The sequence below is a fragment of the Schistocerca serialis genome, chromosome 1 (genome assembly GCF_023864345.2).
Source record: "Schistocerca serialis cubense isolate TAMUIC-IGC-003099 chromosome 1, iqSchSeri2.2, whole genome shotgun sequence".
NCBI lineage: Eukaryota > Metazoa > Arthropoda > Insecta > Orthoptera > Acrididae > Schistocerca > Schistocerca serialis.
This window is the reverse complement of record NC_064638.1, coordinates 1,257,994,675-1,258,013,385: the sequence shown is the minus strand read 5'-3', so window position 1 is coordinate 1,258,013,385 and position 18,711 is coordinate 1,257,994,675. Positions and strand designations below refer to the sequence as shown.

General features: G+C 39.3%; 1 protein-coding gene across 1 annotated transcript in view; it reads left to right on the top strand.

The window, feature by feature from the left end:
• LOC126459858 (zinc finger protein 239-like) overlaps positions 1 to 18,711 on the top strand; it is a 46,417-nt gene that overhangs the window by 7,078 nt on the left and 20,628 nt on the right. The window contains exons 2-3 of the mRNA XM_050095887.1: positions 7,298 to 7,360; positions 15,426 to 15,488. The gene's annotated coding sequence lies outside the window, so the exon portion shown is untranslated. The remainder of the gene's footprint in view (positions 1 to 7,297; positions 7,361 to 15,425; positions 15,489 to 18,711) is intronic.

The window sequence follows — 18,711 nt, the reverse complement described above, 5'->3', positions numbered from 1 at the left end:
TTCGTGTTTGTTTGTGTGTCTATCGACGTACCAGCGCTTTCGTTTGGTAAGTCACATCATCTTTGTTTTTAGATATATACATAATTTGTATTATTTAGCATGTTGGATAGTGGGTTCAAAGCAAGGCAGAACCAGAAAGGACTTAATGAGTCTCCTTGGTATATTCCATGCTTAATCTGTATTGGCTGTGATGTGATATTATTTGAATTTGTTTGGATATTAAGTGTGGTTTTCCAATTTTTCATTACTATGTTTAGGAACTGTATCAATTTAGGATCTACTTTGTATATTTCCAATATTTGTAGTAACCATGAGTGGGGTACACTATCAAAAGCTTTTCGGTAATCAATGTACGCGTAGTGTAGCGACCTTTGTTTAGTTTTAGCTTGATGTGTCACCTCTGCATCTATTATCAGTTGCTCTTTACATCCTTGTGCTCCTTTGCAGCAGCCTTTTTGTTCGTCATTTATAATTTTGTCCCGTGTTGTATGTGTCATTAATTTGTGTGTAATGACTGAAGTTAATATTTTGTATATTGTTGGTAGGCATGTTATGGGGCGATATTTTGCTGGGTTTGCTATGTCTGCTTGATCTTTAGGTTTCAGATAAGTTATTCCTGAGTAAGTGCATCAGGGACTGTGTATGGGTCTACAACGTAACTGTTAAATAATTTAGTTAGATGTGAATGTGTTGAGGTGAACTTCTTTAGCCAGGAATTTGCTATTTTATCTTTTCCAGTGGCTTTCCAATTGTGCATAGAATTAATTTCTCGGGTGACTTCATGTTGCAAAATTATCACTTCAGGCATTTGTGGTATCATCTTGTATGTGTCTGTTTCTGCTTGTATCCACCATGCATGTCTGTTATGTTGTACTGGGTTTGACCATATGTTGCTCCAGAAGTGTTCCATGTCTGTTATGCCTTGTGGATTGTCTATTTTAATGTGTGTTTTATCTATTGTCTGTTAAAATTTCTTTTGGTTTGTGTTGAATATTTGGTTTTGTTTCCTTCTATTTTCACTTTTTCTGTATCTTCTAAGTCGTTAGGCCAATGCTTGTAATTTCTGCTTCTTTTTATCTGATCGCTGTATCGCTTCTTGTTGTGAGATTTTACCTAACCTTTTTCGTTTTTTGTCTGATATTTCATTTCTTATAAATTGTGTTAGCTGTCCGATGTCTCTTCTCAGTTTTTCTATTCTGATCTGTAGCCTGTGTTGCCATGCTGGTTTTGTTGGTTTCTTCTGTGTGTTGGTTGGTTCTGATCTCTGCCTAGTGTGTATATTTAGTGTAGTGAGTGCTCCTATATAAACCAGTAGTTGTAACTCTTCCATAGTTGTATTTTCATTTATTTTGTTGTGTATGATTGTGTTGATAGTTGTTATTGTTGTTTCGACTTGTTGGTTATTTAGTGGTCTATGCAAGAATGGCCTAATGTCTGTATTTTTGTCTTTGTATTCTATATATGTCAGCTGAAATTTTTCTTCTATATCTAACATGTGTGTCACTTCTTGTTCTATTTGTGCTTGTTCTGGTGGCTGTTTTAAGATTTCGTTTTCCTCTGATTGTTTAATTGATGCGTGTTGTTCTTTGTATGTTTGCTCTGGGATGTTTGAGTCCATTACTGTATTTTCTTCTTCTTCTGAATGCACATTATTTTGTTCCAGTATTTGTTGTACTTGTTGTTTGATGCTTTCTAATTCTGACTGGGGTATCCTGTTATTTTTGATTATTACACGGATCTGATCAGCTAGTCATTGTTCTGTTAAAAATTTTAATTCTGAGTATCTGGTAATAAATGTTGTGTATACTTGTGATCTATATCCAGTTGTGTTGGTTCGTAAGTTTGTTGCTTGGTATTAACAGAACATGAGGTGTCGGTTAACTTCATCTGACCATCTCATCCTCTCTCTTTGTTTTCCTTCTAGAGTGGTTGCAGGAAGCATATCCTGCAAAACACCTCTATTTGGATTTAAATCATTTTCCATGTGGGTCGCAGTGTCGTTACCATTGTGGATGGGCATAGGGTTCAAGTGTTGTCCCCGACCATTACAGCGCTTGTCCGAGGCTTCATGAGTTCTGTCCTGAACCAACTAATCACACTAAAAGGGGGGTTAGCCCCATTAGTGGTTTGTTCTTTTCGTCGCCTTTTACGACTGGCGGAACATAGGTTCTAGGTTCCAAAACTAAAGCACTCGATATTTTGATTAGTTGTGAAGCCCATGGAATCTGACATGAGAGCTCTCTTTCTACATTTGTAATTTCTTCCACATCGAACTATCCATTCATGTATAGAACTGTTTTCATTGTATACTTTTTTTCTATTTTGTTACTGTATTTTTACAGCTGGCCTTTTGATGGAGAATGGTCTTCTCTTCTGTTCCATGAATAAGCCACAAACGGAATGATTGTACACAATGTGTTTACATGTCCTGTTCCATGAATAGGCCACAAACGGAATGTGATACCCAATGTATTTACGCATGTGTGTGTGTGTGTGTGTGTGTGTGTGTGTGTGTGTGCGTGCGTGTGTGCGCGTGTGTGCGCGCCACAGCTTAAACTTATCTCAACCAGAAGGATGACTTTTTCACTATTTGCTTTTAAATATATTTTATTCTCCATCCAGGTAAGTTATGTCAGTTCTTATCCCTTATGTAAGAGGCATTCAAAAAGAAACAAGCCAGAAGCATAATTACAGAAACGAGTACCTGTATGTTAGATGTATTGACCTGGCTGTTGACACACTTGTCCCACTGTGACACAAGGCGGTGAATGGCTGTCTCATGAAATTCCTGGGGCTGTGATGTGAACCAGTTCCGCACGTACAGCTGGATGTCGTCATCCAAGGGGCATTGTTTGCCCCTCAGAGCCTTTTTAATGGGACCAAAAACAGCGTAATCACGGGGAGAGAAGTCCGGACTATATGGAGGGTGGTCGAGAACGTCCCATTTGAATTTCTGCATGAGTCCTGCGACTGTGTTGGCCATTATGAGGCTTTGCATTGTCGTGGAGCAGAATGACTCCATGGGTGAGATTGCCTGGTTGTTTTGATTTGATCACTTGGCGAAGAGTGATCAAGGTTTGCGAGTAATGCAGGGCATTCATTGTTGTCCCGTGCTGCAGAAAGTGAATCAGAAGGGGGCCATCTTGGTTAAAGAAGAACATCAGCATAACCTTTCCTGCACTCATGCGGTTGACGACGTCCGGCTGTACGTGCGCAATTGGTTCATATTGCAGCTCCGGGAATTTTATGAGACACACATGTGTCACAGTGGGACAAGTGGCTCAACAGCCAAGGTCAATACTTCTAACATACAGGTACAGGTTTCTGTAATTATGTCTCTGGCTCATTTCTTTTTGAGTACCCCTTATAATTTGTGTATTCATAAATAACTGTTAGTTATTGATGCAGAACTAACTGTTTCTTTGTATAACTGGTTATCAACTATGTTTCTTGAAAAAGGGAGTACTGTAACTCTGGATAAGTGTAATGTGCTGCGAATACATAGAAAGATAGATCCCTTATCATTTAGCTACAAAATAGCAGGTCAGCAACTGGAAGCAGTTAATTCCATAAATTATCTGGGAGTATGCATTAGGAGTGATTTAAAATGGAATGATCATGTAAAGTTGATCGTCGGTAAAGCAGATGCCAGACTGAGATTCATTGGAAGAATTCTAAGGAAATGCAATCCGAAAACAAAGGAAGTAGGTTACAGTACGCTTGTTCGCTCACTGCTTGAATACTGCTCAGCAGTGTGGGATCCGTACCAGATAGGGTTGATAGAAGAGATAGAGAAGATCCAACGGAGAGCAGCGCGCTTCGTTAAGGATCATTTAGTAATCGCAAAAAGCGTTACGGAGATGATAGGTAAACTCCAGTGGAAGACTCTGCGGGAGAGACGCTCAGTAGCTCCGTACGGGCTTTTGTTAAAGTTTTGAGAACATACCTTCACCGCAGAGTCAAGCAGTATATTGCTCCCTCCTACGTATATCTCGTGAAGAGACCATGAGGATAAAATCAGAGAGATTAGAGCCCACACAGAAGCATACTGACAATCCTTCTTTCCACGAACGATACGAGACTGGAATAGAAGGAAGAACCGACAGAGGTACTCACGATACCCTCCGCCACACACCGTCAGGTGGCTTGCGAAGTATGGATGTAGCTGTAGATTTAGATAAGCTTACAGCTCAAGGAAGGTGAAAAATTTGTGTATTTATTTATTCTCAGTAGATAAATACAGGATTAATTTTGGATTGTGAACTTACTTTACACTTTCTGTCATAACTTCGTGAGAACAACTACAAACAGTAAACAAACGTCATATAACTTGGTTGTTGGTACTTACAGATACAGGAAACTCCGGGTTAGAATGTCAATAATATTAGAAAAAGTATAAATTGCTACTCATCATAAAGATATGTTGAGTTGCAGACAGACACAACGGCAAGACTGTTACAAGCCCACCTCATGCCCACATGATCGAAACCATCAGCTGCTCTAACCAATATCGGAAGTGCTGGTGGTAGTGGTCATGTGTGCATGAGGTGTGCTTGCTAATATTGTTGATATTCTACACTTCTGAAAGGAATTTCATAATACTATGAAACATTTATTGTTAAAAAACTCCTTCAAGGCCATTTCAAAGAAGCTTCCACTTGAGCTTTTTTCAACTCTTTACAATGCAGACCAACAGTGAATTAGCTGGAGGTAATGAAGGCCTTCAAAAAGAAAGCTTTGCAGACTAGAATGGAACTGGTATAACACCAGTAGAAAAGAAGGAAATCATCCACTCAAACACCAAGTTTCGAATATTCCATGATAGGAGAGTCAACAGAGATGTAAGCAGATTAAAATTTGTGTGATGCTATCATGAACTGATTATTTTAATTACATTAACAACAGTAATTAAATACAGGAAGCTTTTATTGCTTTTTTAAGGTAGTTGTACACTATTAATCTTCAATTCTGAATTATGGAAATATTGAAATATGCAGTATAACCAATCAGCTTTGATTATGTGTTCCATCCACCAGTATGGTGTTTGATGTAGTACCATCACAGGTATTACAACTATGAAACTATCAGGGCCCTGCAGGCTTGTAGGGATTGTGGCAGGGAATTTTCTTTTTATTAAAAACTTGAAACTATCAGACCACAGCAGGGTAATAGATGTCTTCATTTTGAAGTAAATAAAATTATAAACAATGGAAGGGGGCGGGACATTATCATGGCCCTTCATCACCTTTGCCAACTTGCAACTTAATGCAGACCTAGGGCTATGTTACAGAGCAGTCTCTCCACACTCTCAAAAAAATAAATAAAAATAAAAAAGTTGACGATTATGGCACTGGTAAAAGCAGAATTGCCATATCAGTGTCTTCAGTACACTTATTAAAGGTATCTAGGAATATTAGTAGAAATTCTGTACTTTCAAAGAAGCTGTGGCTTTTTTGAGTAGAGTAATAAATTGCCGTTGCACAGCTGCTAGATGCCTGGCATTTTATTGAGTTTACTCATTACTGCTGAAAAAATAAAATATTTAATGGATTCATCATGAAAAGTTATTTTCAGTTAAATCTGTTGCATTCCTAAAACAGTTTACAGATTCTTGCTCCAAATGTTCATAAAATTTGTAGGGTGGATGATTAATGACATAAGTGTTTAACATTGATTTTGTGTTGACCGTCCATCATCACCACCATCACCTCCAATGTGAAGACTGGTTTGATGCAGCTATCCATACTAGCCTGCCCTGTGAGAGCGTTTTCAGTTCTGCATAACTACTGCAGCCCAAATCCATTTGAACACAAGGTTGGAGGCAGATACCTCTGGAAAACACTCCCCAGAGTTTAAATTTATAATCTGTGTTAATAAATTACTCTTTTTTTTGTTTATTTTCTTTTCTGAAGAAGGCTTTATCCAAAAGCCAAATGTGGAACAGTCTTTTTGTTGTGCCTATTTGCAACTCAATTTGCCATCTTTGTGGTGAGTAGCAATCTATCCTTTCCCTTATATTGTTGATATTTCAACCTGTAGTTTCCATTGTTTGCTTTCTTTTTCAGAAGTGCTTTTCTTGCCTTTAGCAATCTGCCTTTTACATCTCCTCAACATTGCAAGGCCATGATGGCTAATGTTACAAGGTCTGACCACTCAATCATCCAGCCCAATGCCCCTGCAAATAATGAAATGACTGCTGTCCCTCTTCAAGGGCTGCGTGTTTGTCTGGCCTTTCCTAAGATACCTCTCTGACGTGATTGCACCTACAGTACGGCTGTCTATACCGTTGAGGCGCAGAAGCCACCCCATGTCCGCAAGGTCGATGGTTTGTGGTAGCAAATTCTGGATAAATCGACAGCTTAAGATCTCCATATGCTGCACAATACAGTACTTGTGTTAAGTGGAAAACCGTGGATTCATCAGCTGTGAGGAGAATGGCAGAAATCCAATAGATATTTATAAATTCTTTCTAGTAGTCGATACAGACTAACTAAGAAAAGATTGTGTCAGTTGTTTCTCTAACTCTTTTAGTATTAGAAGTCAGTGGTCCTTCCAGAAGTACTTTTTAATAAGAATGTCATTGCAGCCGAATGCTTGGTGTTATTGCCTTTGGTGTAGAAGGGCCTGTGTTTGATTCCCAGCACGTCCTAAGACTTTTTTCTGAGGCAGGAACATCGGCAACTGGCTCCACTCAGCCTTGTGAGGCCAGATGAGAAGCTGTGTGAATAAAGAAACAGTGGCATCACCAGGATTCTTCTACTGGCAATAACGGCTAGAGGGATTGCTGAATCACTGATCACATGTCCCACGATCATAAATCACTCCTCATATTGCCTTGTAGGCAGTAGTCATAACAGGCCGAGGGCCTAATCTGTGAGTCGTGTTTACATTAATTTCTAACAACCATTGTTGTTTCCTGACACTTTAGTTAATTCCAAAGGACAGAGAATGTATGTACACAATCATGCAGGAAACCTTACTTACCAGAGATGATGTACCAAGGTTCTTGCAAACAGAGAGTAATGTGACTGAACTCAAGATTTCCCGCTGCTGACTAAATCTGGAACAACCAGTGTTTCTAAGACAGGCTTAATTGTCAGCTTCACCATAACAGTCATGCATGATTCTATCGAAGCTTCAGTCAAATAAAATAAAAGCTCTTTGGAATCCATACCCCAGTTGCCTATTCCACAAATATGACACATTCTCTTGCTCTATTTATGCCACACATTTTATTTCCAGTTTATTCTTTGTTGTATTTTTCTAGTGTGTGTTTCTAATTATGTTATTCTTACAGGAGACAACATCACAACTACAGAAAAGTTCCGTATGTGGCGTGACTACCATCAAGCAAGAGCCAGTAAGTAATATTCAATTGAATGTAGTATTGTGTTGATGAAAAACTCAGCTTGCCCTTTTCTCACATGATCTATAGCAAACTATGAATGAAGGGCTGTGGGCAGATTCCATATTTCTAGATTTATGGAAAACATTTTACACCCTCGCCCACAGAAAGGTATGAGCATATAAACCAGGTTCAGAGAGATGTGAGTAGCTTGAAGACTTTTTAAGTTATAGAATACAGTATGTTGCCCTCAATGGCAATTGTTTATCAGAGACAGGGTATAGTCTGGAGTGCCCCAGAAAGTGTGATAGGACTGCTATTATTTTCTATATACATAAATGAATGGGCGGACAGGGTGGGCAGCAGTCTGCAGTTGTTTGCTGATGATGGTGTGGTTTACAGTAAGATGTCGAAGTTGAGTGACTGTAGAAGAATACAAGATGACTTACACAAACTTTCTAGTTGGTGTGATGAATGGGAACTAGCTCTACATGTAGAAAAACTTTAAGTTCACCTGGATGAGTAGGAAAAATAAACCGGCAATGTTCTGTCACAGCATTAGTAGTGCCCTGCTTGACACAATTACGTTGTTTAAATATCTGGGCATAATACAATAAAGCAGTATGAAATGGAACATACATGTAAGGACTACGATAGCGAAGGCAAATAGTTGACTTTGGTTTGTTGGGAGAGTTTTAGGAAAGTGTGGTACATCTGTGAAGGAGACTGCAGAATGAATGTACGATGCTCGTGCAACCTGTTCTTGAGTACTGCTTGAGTGTTTGGGATCAGATTAAAGGAAAGCATCGAAGCATTTCAGAGGTGGCCTACTAGATTTCTTACAGGTAGGTTCAAACAACATGAAAGTGTTACGGAGCTGCTTCAGGAACTCAGTGAGAATCGTGAAGCAAAGGCATCATTCTGTTCGAGGAACACTATTGAGAAAATGTAGAGAACCGGCATTTGAAGCTGACTGCTGAATGATTCTACTGCCGCCAACTTACATTGCACGTAAGGACCACCGAAATAAGATAAAGAAATTAGGGCTCATATGAAGGTGTGTAGACAGTTGGTTTTCTCTTGTTCTGTTTGCGAGAGGAACGTGAAAGGAAATGACTAGTAGAGACACAGGGTATCCTCTGCCATGCACCGTATGGTGACTTGTGGAGTATCTACAAGGTCTGTTCAGAAAATTCTGGAACATTCATAATTTCGTGCCAATGGTGTGACTGAGCGAAATGCAGTTGGCATCTCAGCACTGGCCTGTGCGACACAAGCAATACCTTCACTGCGCGATAACAACAGTGAAGTCACTGATGACAGTGCCACTAAAGCAGAGTTATTAAACACGGTTTTCCGAAACTCCTTCACCAAAGTAGCTGAAGTAAATATTCCTGAATTCCAATCAAGAACAACTACCAAGATGAGAAACATAGAAGTAGATATACTCGGTGTATAAAAGCAGCTTAAATCACTTAATAAAGGCAAGGCCTCTGGACCAGATTGTATACCAGTCAGGTTCCTCTCAGAGTATACTGATAAAATACCTCCATATTTAGCAGTTATATACAACCACTCGCTCACAGAAACATCCGTACCTAAAGGCTGGAAAATTGCTCAAGTCACACCAATACCCAAAAAGGGAAGTAGGAGTAATCTGCTGAATTGCAGGCCTATATCACTAACGTTGATTTGCACTATGGTTTTAGAACATATACTGTATTCGAACATTATGAAGTACCTCAAAGAAAACGATTTATTGACATATAGTCAGCACGGATTCAGTTGTGGGTGTTAGAGCTGTACCTTTTTTAGATTGAAGTCAGCTGATAGGTATTCCTGCTTAAGGGAAGTCTCTCTAACAGAGAAACCACTTTCGACAAACCTTAGGTACCCGATTAATGAGGGAATTAGTATATTTCATCAAAATATACAAGGTATTAGAGATAAAGTTAGTGAACTGCTTATAGATGTTGACTCTGAAATTATTGTTATATCTGAACACTTCTTAAATAAGTAGATAATTCAGAGGCTTCCTTTACCAGGATACAGGTTGGCTGGCAGCTTTTCTAGGAGCTCTTTGCGGTGTGGGGGAGTAGCCATGTATGTGAAAAACGGTATCCCACTTGAGTCAATTGATGTTTCAAAGTACTGCACTGAAAAGGTGTTTGAATGTTGTGCAGGTGTGGTTAAATTTAGTGGAGCTAAACTTCTTACTGTTGTTATTTATAGATCCCCAGACTCCGATTTCACAACATTTTTGCTAAAGCTAGAGGAGGTTCTTGGTTCACTTTATAGGAAATACAAAAAGTTCGTTATATGTGGTGACTTCAATATTAATTGTATAAGTGATTGTGCTAGGAAAAGGATGCTGGTAGACCTCCTTAATTCATATAATCTTATGCAGACCGTATTCTTTCCAACGAGAGTGCAAGGGAACAGTAGAACAACCATTGACAATATTTGTGTTCATTCCTCATTACTAGAAGGGCATTCTGTTAGCAAAAAGGTGAATGGCCTTTCAGATCATGATGCACAAATTTTAACTCTAAAAGATTTTTGTGCTGCAACACATGTTAAATATAGTTATCAACTTTTTAGGAAAGCTGATCCAGTTGCTGTAGAGACCTTTGTAAACCTTATCAAGGAACAAGAGTGGCAAGATGTTTACAGTGCTGATACATTAGACGATAAATATAATGCTTTCCTCAAAACTTTTCTCGTGCTCTTTGAAAGTTGCTTTCCGTTAGAACGTTCAAAACAGGGTACTAGCACAAACAGGCAGCCTGCGTGGCTGACTAAAGGGATAAGAATATCTTGTAGAACAAAGTGGCAATTATATCAAAACGTTAGAAACAGTCACAATCTAAATGCAGCAGCCCACTACAAACAGTATTGTAAGATGCTTAAAAAAGTTATTAGGAAGGCAAAAAGTATGTGGTGTGCAGATAGAATAGCTAAGTCTCAGGATAAAATTAAAACCATATGGTCAGTCGTAAAGGAAGTGGCTGGTCTGCAGAGACAAGTCGAGGATATAGAATCAGTGCGTAGTGGGAATGTCCGTGTTACTGATAAGTCGCATATATGTACAGTATTTAATAATCACTTTCTGAATATAGCAAGTGAACTAAATAGAAACCTAGTCCCAACAGGGAATCGTATAGCGCTCTTAGAAAAAAGTGTCCCGAGACTGTTACCTGAAATGCTCCTCCATGATACTGACAAGAGGGAGATTGAGTTAATAATTAAATCACTAAAGACCAAGAACTCTCATGGATATGACGGGGTATCTAGCAGAATACTGAAGTATTGTTCTGTGTATGTTAGCCCAGCACTTAGCCACATCTGTAACTTTTCCTTTAGGAGTGGTCGGTTTCCTGACGGATTAAAGTACTCGGTAGTGAAGCCACTTTATAAAAAGGGAGACAGAGATAATGTTGACAATTATAGACCTATTTCTATGCCATCGGTGTTTGCTAAAGTTATCGAGAGGATTGTATATTCAAGGTTACTGGAGCATTTAAATTCACATAATTTGCTGTCAAATGTACAGTTTGGTTTTAGAAATGGCTTAACAATTGAAAATGCTGTATTCTCCTTTCTCTGTGAGGTTTTGGACTGATTAAATAAAAGGTTGCGAACGTTAGGTGTTTTCTTTGATTTAACGAAGGCTTTTGACTGTGTTGACCACAAAATATTACTGCAGAAGTTGGACCATTATGGAGTAAGAGGAGTAGCTTACAATTGGTTCACCTCTTACTCTAAGAACAGAAAGCAGAAGGTAATTCTCCGCAATATTGAGAGTGGTAGTGATGTTCAGTCCCAATGGGGCACTGTTAAGTGGGACATTCCCCAAGGGTCAGTGCTTATTTATATAAATGATATGCCTTCTAGTATTACAGGTGATTCAAAAATATTTCTGTTTGCTGATGACACCAGCTTGGTAGTGAAGGATTTTATGTGTAATATTGAAACATTATCAAATAATGTGGTTCATGGAATAAGTTCGTGGCTTGTGGAAAATAATTTGATGCTAAATCACAGTAAGACTCAGTTTTTACAGTTTCTAACTCACAATTCAACAAGAACTGATATTTTGATCAGACTGAATGGGCATATTATAAGTGAGACGTAACAGTTCAAGTTCCTAGGCATTCGGATAGATAGTAAGCTGTTGTGGAAAGCCCATGTTCAGGATCTTGTTCAAAAACTAAATGCTGCTTTATTTACCATTAGAACAGTAGCTGAAATAAGTGACATTTCAACACGAAAAGTAGTCTACTTCGCATATTTTCATACGCTTATGTCATATGGTATTATTTTTTGGGGTAATACTTCTGATTCAAAAAGGGTGTTTTTGGCTCAAAAATGGGCTGTTCGAGCTATGTGTGGTGTAAGTTCGAAAACCTCTTGTCAACACCTGTTCTATTGTCTGGGAATTTTGACATTGCCCTCACAGTATATATTTTCTTTAATGTCGTTTGTTGTTAGCAACATTAGCTTATTCCCAAGAGTTAGCAGCTTTCACTCAGTTCATACTAGGCAGAAATCAAATCTGCATGTGGAATGCACTTCTTTGATTCTTGTGGAGAAAGGAGTGCAGTATTCTGCTGCATCCATTTTCAATAAGCTACCACAAGAACTCAAAAATCTTAGCAGTAGCCCAAACACTTTTAAGTCTAAACTGAAGAGTTTCCTCATGGCTCACTCCTTCTATTCTGTCGAAGAGCTCCTGGAAGAGATAAAAAATTAAGCAAATTTCAGTGTTACATTGTTGATTTTCTTTATTTAAACTTAAGACTTGTCGCCCGAATATGTTTCTTATATTTCATTTTATCTGTTTCTACAATCGTGTTATAATTTCATGTATTGACTCGTTCCATGACCACGGAGACTTCTCCTTAATGTGGTCCCACGGAACAATAAATAAATAAATAAATATCATTCTTGTGAGACCAACTAGCTCTTTATACTCATGAAGTAATAAGTGCTATCGAAAGGGGATGTCAAATTGATTCCATATTTTTAGGTTTTCAGAAGGCTTTTGACACTGTTCCTCACAAGCGTCTTCTAATCAAACTGTGTGTCTACGGAGTATCGCCTCAGTTGTGCGACTGGATTTGTGATTTCCTGTCAGAAAGGTCACAGTTCGTAGTAATAGACGGAAAGTCATGGAGTAAAACAGAAGTAATATCCGGCGTTCCCCAAGGAAGTGTTACAGGCCCTCTATTGTTCCTGATCTATATTAATGACACAGGAGACAATCTGAGTAGCTGTCTTAGATTGTTTGCAGATGATGCTGTCATTTACCGTCTTGTAAAGTCATCAGATGATCAAAACGACTTGCAAAATGATTTAGATGAGATATCTGTATGGTGCAAAAAGTGGCAATTGACCCTGAATAAAGAAAAGTGCGAAGTTATTCACATGAGTACTAAAAGAAATCAGCTAAATTTCGATTACTCGATAAGTCACACTAATCTGAGGGCTGTAAATTCAACTAAATACTTAGGGATTACAATTACAAATAACCTAAATTGGAACGATCACATAGGTAATATTGTGGGTAGAGCAAACCGAAGACTGTGATTCATTGGCAGAACACTTAGGAGGTGCAACAGGTCTACCAAAGAGACTGCTTACACTATGCTTGTCCGCCCTGTTCTGCAGTACTGCTGTGCGGTGTGGGATCCGCATCAGGTGGGACGGACGGATGACATCAAAAAAGTACAAAGAAGGGCAGCTTGTTTCGTATTATCGCGAAATAGGGGAGATAGTGTCACAGACATGATACGTGAATTGGAGCGGCACAGACATGATACGTGGATTGGAGTGGCAATCATTAAAACAAAGGCATTTTTAGTTGCGATGGGATCTTCTCATGAAATTTCAATCACCAGTTTTCTCCTCCGATTGCGAAAACATTCTGTTGGCACCCACCTACATAGGGAGAAATGATCATCACAATAAAATTAGAGAATTCAGGGCTCACATGGAAAAAATTAAGTGCTGGTTTTTCCCGTGTGCCGTTTGAGAGTGGAACGGTAGAGAGACAGCATGAAGGTGGTTCATTGAACCCTCTGCCAGGTACTTTATTGTGAATAGCAGAGTAATCACATGGATGTAGAATATTGTGTTGCACGGTTTGTGAATTTTGAGATGGCAGAGTTAGACCAACAATGCGTCTGTATTAAATTTTCCATGAAACTCAAGAAAACCCTTACAGAGAACCAACAAATAATGCAGGAAGCCTATGGTGATGAGTGCTTAAGCCATGCTTGTTATTATGGATGGTTCACATGGTTTAAAAATGGACAGATGGAAGTTGAAGATAACCATTGGATGCCCTTCAATGTCTACTGATGACGCTCATGTCAGGAATGTCAACAAAATTGTGCGTGCCATTTGAAGATTGATTGTTCGAGAAATTGCAGATGAATGTAACATTTCAGTTGGATCATGTCATGATCACACAAATGAGAACGAGATGTCCCTTAAGAGAATCATAACTGGTGATGAGACGTAGGTGTATGGTTCTGATATTGAGACCAAGGTTCAACCTTCACAATACCCAGGAAAGATTCTCCAAGGAAAAAAAAAGACTTGTCAGGTCAGGTCAAATGTCAAAGCCATGCTGATAGTTTTCTTTCACTTTGAAGGAGTAATTCATCATGAACCACATTAAATGACAAACTCAAGGAAAGGTACAAATACAAAACAGGCAGCCAACCAGCATTAACCAATAGTGAGGAAAAAACTTGTTGAAGGATTATTGTGTTCTGCGAAATGGGGGTTGCCTTTGAGAAATAATGATGTTAGGGATGGTGTGAAGGCATATCTCAATTGAGCAGGGAGGACTGAAAAAAGATTTCATGACAATCGACCTGGGCACAAGCGGGTAAAATCTTTTCTGAAAAGAGAGAAAGAACTAACGGTTAGAGTAAGGGAAAATGTGAAGAGGGCAAAGGCAGCTGTTACCTGAGAAGCAGTGCTTGATTATTTTAAAAACCTTGAAGTGACCTTCAGTGGTGGCCTTCCCTCCAACATTATAAACTATGATGAGACAACCTTTTTGTGACTATCCTGGACAAGTGAAAGTAATAGTGAAGTGAGGCACAAGACATCCTGGAAGGATAGTTCTAAGTCAACAGCTCAGTCCTCCCACCATACACAGTTTATAGGGCAAAACACGTCTGTGATACTTGAACTGAAGGGGGCATAACTGGTGCAGGTTATAATAGGAATCGAAGTGGTTGGTTTGACCTAACAATTCTTGAAACATGGTTTGTTGAAGTTGTCTTGCCTTATGCCCAGCAATTAGAGGGACCTAAAGTGATAATAGGTGACAGTCTCTCGAGTCATCTGTCATATAATGTGATTAAACTGTGCCAGGAACAGGACCTTAAATTTGTGCTTCTACCACCTAATTCTACTCATTTATGTCAGCCACTTGATGTGACCTTTATCAGACCTTTAAAACTTGCTTGGAGAAATGTGTTAGATGATTGGAAAAGGAAGACTAGAGGGAGGAGTACTGGAAGTCTGATTTTGTCCCTACATACAAAATACAATGGTGATCGGATTCACCCCAACTGAGGAGGTGAAACTGATCAACAATTAACTTAAAATAATAACTGCAATTATAAGATAGAAATAGCCTAGTACATGAATATATCATTATCCAGGTTGTGAAATTAACATACAGAATTACTATTCAAATATCATAACAGTAAATGGCCAAAATTTTAAAAAAAAATGCTATTTTTGATTGGATTCATTTCATTTTGTGGTAATTTGTTGTAATTGGATGGGAGACGAACAGTTGAGCAGCTTACCTGTGTTAATGTTGCACTTTCTTTTTGTTGAGCCACATGCCATCTGTGAATTCCAACTTTCTCTGCAGAATTTATTTGTCCTGCCTCCAGATATTCAGCCTGCAGATGACATGCTGCTCTCCAAGATATAAAGTAAATCAGTTACTGAACATTTCTCGTATTGCAGAAATAATAAAGATTTTCTGTAAATTGGTTTCTTCTGGATTTCATATTGATTCTGTACCTATTCATTTTCTTTTATTCAGGTGGAAACTGATGCAGTCGACACTCCTGAATTTGAATTTGTATTCATTGAGGAAGAAATTCTGGTAAGTTCTAAATGTTATCTATCTTTACATCTATATGCAGTCTCTGTAAGCCACAGTACACAGCATGATGGAAGGCAGTTTATATGTCTAGTAACTACACTTCTCCCATTTCACTCATAAATAATGCACAAGAAAGTGATTGGTTCTGTATCAATCGTCATCTCTTGCCTCATTTGTAATGTTCTTGTGTGCCATATACAATGGAACAACAAGAATTGTATTCTAGTGTGCCTTAATTACTAGTTTTCTGAATTGATGTTCTGGATAGAGTTGACGTCTCGTAGAATAAGATAGTGAAGTGGTTAAGGCACTGGACTATTATGTAGAAGGAGTGGGATTTAAATTTATAAGGCTGAATGCAGGATAGTTCCATTGAGGAGGACATAAATTACTTTCCCCATCCTTGTGCTGTGTGAGATTGTGCTAGATTTGAAATGAGCTTGTCGTCAGTGTGACATTAGACTCTAACCTTCAGTTCTTCCCTTGATCTCCTTTGTTAGATGTGATGAGATTCTGCACAGAACTTACACTTTACGCTAACTTTGTACTGTGCATGGTGAAAGAACCTTTTATGGTGTTATGTATGAGCATTTCTTCCCACACCATTTACTGTTTGTTTATATGCCTCTTCATATGCTGCTACCAGTTTAATTTTATTTCCAGTGGCTTCAGCAGAAACAAATGGAAGGCTGGACAGTATTTATACATTCCTTCACAATAACTGAATAGAGGACTTCCGTTAGCAGATTCCCTGAAATGTTTGATATCTTACCAGTTGATTACATTCCCTCACAACACAGAGCAAATGTCCGTGCTCATTTGTGCTGTTTGGTCATCCTTGCTTGTTTACCCTGTTATGGGTCACACACAGTTAAACAGTATTATAATATATGCCAGCTAGCTGCAAATCTTTGCATGAGGTTTATTTTTCTAGTCACCCAGTTTGATGTTACTTCAGTTTTTAACTAACAACTTGTATGCATATTATGAAGAGGATCGACTGGTGCTCTCCATGTAGTGTACATGTTGAGTCACAGACAAGCACAACAGAAAGACTGTTTAACAAGAAAGTTTTCAGTCAAAAGGCTTTCTTCTGAAGTAGACAACACACACACACACACACACACACACACACACACACACACACATATTCATGTGAACACAACTCACACACACATGACCACTTTCAAATGAAACCACTGCACACTAAATGCGGTGGCTTCAAATGAGACCACCACCATAAACTTCATGACTTTCCGTGATAGGGCACAAAACAGTTCCTTTCTGCTGATAAACACAAAGCAACTTGGCAAGAAGAACATGTCCATCTGCTTCTATGTGGATTACTTTTTGTGCTGCAGTGTACACGTCGCCTCGATGTGCCATGTACTGGCAGATGTTTTGATACTGTTGTGTGTTTTCCCACTGGAACAATAGTTTACACTTTTTCTCACAAGGTTCAGATGATGCACTTGGACGACCAGGACTGTCTTTGAAAACACAGGATCCTACAAGGCCAGCTACAACACACCGCCGAAATACTGGCATAACATTGCAAAGTGATGTAAAATGATACTATCGTGTGTGGATTATAGTAGAAAAGGTGACTGGTTGACTTAGGTTTACTGGGAGAATTCTAGGAAAGTGTGGTTCAACTGTAAAGGAGGCCGCATATAGGATGCTAGTGTGACCTATTCTTGAGTGCTGCTTGAGTGTTTGGGATCCTTACCAGGTCAGATTTAAGGAAGACATCAAAGCAGTTCAGAGGCAGGCTGCTAGATTTGTTACTGGTAGGTTCAAACAACACCCAAGTGTTATGAAGACGCTTCTGTAACTCAAGTGGGAGTCCTTGGAGGGGAGGCGACATGCTTTCTGAGGAACAGTATTGAAAAAATTTAGAGAGCCAGCATTTGAAGCTGGCTGCTGAAAATTCTCTTGCCTCCAATATACATTGTACACAATGACCACGAAGATAAGGTACGAGAAATTAAGGCTCATACGAAGGCATGGAGTTGGTCATTTTTTCTCCGTTCTATTTGTGAATGAAACAGACCAGGAAGTGAGTAGTAGTGGTATGGGGTACCCTCTGCTACGTGCCATAAGGTGCATTATGGAGTATTGATGTAGATGTAGACATAGATGTCATGTGGAGGTGCAATACTCTGAACAGCTGACATTTTTGGTTGTTCTTTATCCTTATGAGTCTTATTCTCTGTTAGTTTTTCCAGTTCCTTTTAAACAGTCTGATGTAGATAAATTTCTCTACACTGGGACAGGATGTGGGAAACCTCATTTGTCATCCTTTATAGACACATTCAAGCCTATAAGTTGTGAGTGAACTAAGCATTTGACAAAGTACACTGAAGAGCCAAAAACCTGGTACACCTGCCTAATATCGTGTAGAGCCCCCACGAGCATGCGGAAGTGCCGCAACATGACATGCCATGGACTCAACTAACCTCTGAAGTAGTGCTGGAGTTAATTGACACCATGAATCCTGCAGGGCTGCCCATAAATCCGTAAGAGTATGAGGGGGGCAGAGATCTCTTCTGAACAGCACGTTGAAAGGCATCCGAGATATGCTTAATAATGTTCGTGTCTGGGGAGTTTGGTGGCCAGTGGAAGTGTTTAAACTCAGAAAAGTGTTCCTTTAGCCATTCTGTAGCAACTCCAGACGTGTGAGGTGTTGCATTGTCCTGCTGGAATTGCCCAAGCCCGTCAGAATGCACAACTGGAAATGAATGAATGCAGGTGATCAGACAGAACGCTTACATACATGTCACTTGTCAGAGTCATGTCTAGACGTATCAGGGGTCACATATCACTCCTACCGCATGCACCCCACACCATTACAGAGCCTCCACCAGCTTGGGCAGTCCCCTGCTGACATGCAGGGTCCATAAATTCATGAGGTTGTCTCCATACCCGCACACATCCATCAGCTCGATACAATTTGAAGCGAGACTCTTCCGACCAGGCAACATGTTTCCAGTCATCATTAGTCCAATGTAGTAGTTGATGGGCCCAGGTGAGGCGTAAAGCTTTGTGTCATGTTGTCATCCAGGGTACACAAGTAGGCCTTCAGCTCCGAAAGCCCATATAGATGACGTTTCGGTGAATTGTTTTCATGCTGACACTTCTTGGTGGCCCAGCACTGAAATCTGCAGCAATTTGCAGAAGGGTTGCACTTCTGTCATGTTGAATGATTCTCTTCAGTCATCAG